This window comes from Asparagus officinalis, chromosome 7 (assembly GCF_001876935.1).
Source record: "Asparagus officinalis chromosome 7, Aspof.V1, whole genome shotgun sequence".
Taxonomy (NCBI): domain Eukaryota; kingdom Viridiplantae; phylum Streptophyta; class Magnoliopsida; order Asparagales; family Asparagaceae; genus Asparagus; species Asparagus officinalis.
In genome coordinates this window covers 8,338,148-8,341,274 of record NC_033800.1, presented here as the reverse complement: position 1 = coordinate 8,341,274, position 3,127 = coordinate 8,338,148, and positions in this window count along the sequence as shown.

The following is a 3,127-nucleotide window of genomic DNA, read 5'->3' as shown; positions in this document are numbered from 1 at the left end:
AGCGTGATCACTCAGATGTACATATGAAACACATCCAAATACTCTCAGGTGAGAAATGTTTACCTGCTTTCCACTCCATACTTCTTCAGGTATTTTGTGCTCCAAAGGCACTGATGGTCCCCGGTTGATCAAGTAGGCAGCTGTGTTGACTGCTTCTGCCCAGAATTGCTTTGGAAAACCTGCTTGTAACCGCATACTTCTGGCTCTCTCAGTCAATGTTCTGTTCATGCGTTCTGCTACGCCATTCTGCTGGGGTGTACCTGGCACTGTCCTCTCTAATCTAATGTCGCTGTCATAACAGAACTTCTTGAACTCTGAGTCTTCATACTCGCCGCCGTTGTCAGAACGAAGCTTCTTGATCTTCAAACCGGTCTCGTTCTCTACCATAGCCTTCCATCTTTTGAAGACTTCAAACACTTCTGATTTGTGTTTCATGAAATAGACCCAAGTCTTCCTCAAGTGATCATCTATGAAGGTCACAAAATATAACCTTCCGCCGGTGGATGTAACTGATGCTGGAGCCCACACATCTGTGTGAACTAACTCAAGCTTCTCTTCTTTAGGAGTTCTACCAACCCTTTTGAAGCTTATTCTCTTTTGTTTCCCAAGAATGCAGCTTTCACATAAATCAATATCAGCCGATCTCAAACCTGGTAACTTCCCATTCGATTGCATAACCTTTAGGCCTTTGCTACTCATGTGACCTAGCCTCTAGTGCCACAAATTTGGGTCTTCATTACTTTCAGCCACTGCAATGGAACCTCGTGCATCTATCGTCATGTAGAGAGATCCAGTCTTCGTACCACGGGCAACAACCATGGATCCCTTTGTAACCTTCCATGTATCACATGCGAAGGTTGAAACGTATCCCTCTTTTGCCAATTGTCCTATGGAAATCAGATTTTTCCTCAAGCTAGGAACATGTCTCACATCGCTCAGCTTCCATGTAGACCCATTGAGCTTGATTTGCACGACTCCTTTGCCAACAATATCACAAGGCTGATCATCACCAAGATAGACTTTTCCTAGGTTTCCTGAAACGTAGTTCTCAAATAAATCTCTATTTGAGGTAGCATGAAACGAAGCTCCTGAATCCAGCACCCACGATTCAGTCTTGCTTTTCAACAAACAGATCAGGGCATCATCTGATTCTCCTGAGGCCACGTTCGCTTCAGTCTTGTTCTCCTTGTCCTTCTTGGGTTCTCGGCACTGATTTTCATAGTGGCCAAACTTGCCACAATTCCAGCAATCGATCTCCTTCTTACCCTTGCGGTTCCTGGACTTTGACCTTCCGTTCCTCGAGTTAGGTCTTCCACAGCTATTTCCTCTGTTTCTGTTTCTGTTTCTTCCTCTGCTCTCAAGATTCAACGCCGACCCTGAATTAGAAATCCCTTCCTCTTGTCTTCTTATTTCCTCAGTCATAATCATGTCCACCACCTCTGAAAACTTCAGCTTTGATTTGCCACATGATCCGCTGATCGAGATAACGGTACCCTTCCAACTGTCGGGCAATTGACCAAGTATCAAGAGGGCTTGGATTTCATCGTCAAACTGAATATTGACCGAGTTTAATTGATCAGTGATCTCGTTAAACTCGTTCATGTGTTCCTTGAATTTCTGGCTCTCGGACATCCTCAAATTAAACAACTTTTTAATGAGATGTACCTTATTCGCCGCAGAGGGCTGCTCATACATACTGGACAACGCCGCCATGAGATCCGCCGTCGTATTCTGATTCTTGATGTTGAACGCTACTGATTTAGACAAGGTCAACCTGATCGCTCCAAGGGCCTTTCGATCCAATAGCTTCCAATCCGCATCTTTCATATCCGTCGGCTTCTCTCCCAATGGTAGGTATAAATCCTTCTGATAGAGGTAGTCCTCCATCTGCATCTTCCAGAACCCGAAGTTTGTTCCATCAAACTTCTCAATCTTGGATGTTTCCTTCTCAGATCCCATTGTCTCTGACCTCAAATCGCTCGCGCCGAACCTGGTCGCTCTGATACCACTTGTTGGGGATACACAACCCCCCTGATGCGATTTGGAAATAGAGATTTAGGAGAGAAGAGAGAAAATCAAACAATCTCAAACACACAAGATTTACGTGGTTCGCTTCTCAATGTGAGAAACTACGTCCACGGACGCCGCAGGAGAAAAATTCACTATTTTTCGTCTCAATACATCATGCCCTAATCAACCCTTTTATAGACTTAAGGGTTTAACAAGTAAAGAAGGAAACAGAACAAAACAGGTTAAAATTCGAAACTGGGCCAAAACCCGACTCCGGTCGACCGCCGCACCACGTGCGGTCGACCGCGACGAATCCTATTCCTGATCGAGCTCTCTGGACTTTGGGCGGTCTCGACCGCGACGAAGACAGAAAGCTGGGTTGCTCTCTGGACTTTGAGCGGTCGACCGCAGCGCCACCTTCGGTCGACCGCGACGAGTTTCTGGCCTGTGCACCCAGCTGTGCACATAGGCGGTCGACCGCCGCGCCCTGCTCGGTCGACCGCGATGCAGAAAAATGCCTCCTTCGTCGTTTTGCTTGAACTTCGCCATCGTCGATCCTGTTCATCCTGTTCCAACTTTGTTCCTCTTCTCTTCTGAAGTATAGGGCATGCTTGATAGTTAGGCTTCACATATCCTAACAGGGCCTACCTAGAATAACTCGCCTAAGAGCACCGACACATGCACGGAAGAGCACGAGCACAAGCACGTGTGCAAGCAAGCACGCAATGCCCTCCTCCACAATCGCACACCGCGCGCACGCGTGAACCCAAGCCCCCTTATACAAAAGCTTCACGCGTCCATCCGCACCAGAAAAAAAAAATGATAGGGACACATCCCCAACCATAACTTCAACCATATCCTTTCTCTTTTGTTACAGTACATCAGGTCTCAAATGAGATTTTAAATTTTAAAATCTGATGTGAGAGTTGGTGTACTGTAGAGAGAGAGAAGGGGTGTGTGATTGGAGATGTGCCCTGATGCCACCCCCCAGAAAAATCCCCTCCCCTTTCCCTCCTTTAAATCCACAACCCCACCACTCAACGGTTGAGAACCATCAAACCCCCAAAAAAATATCCAAAATGGCCGATGCCGCCTTCCTCATCTCCTCCTCTCTCCT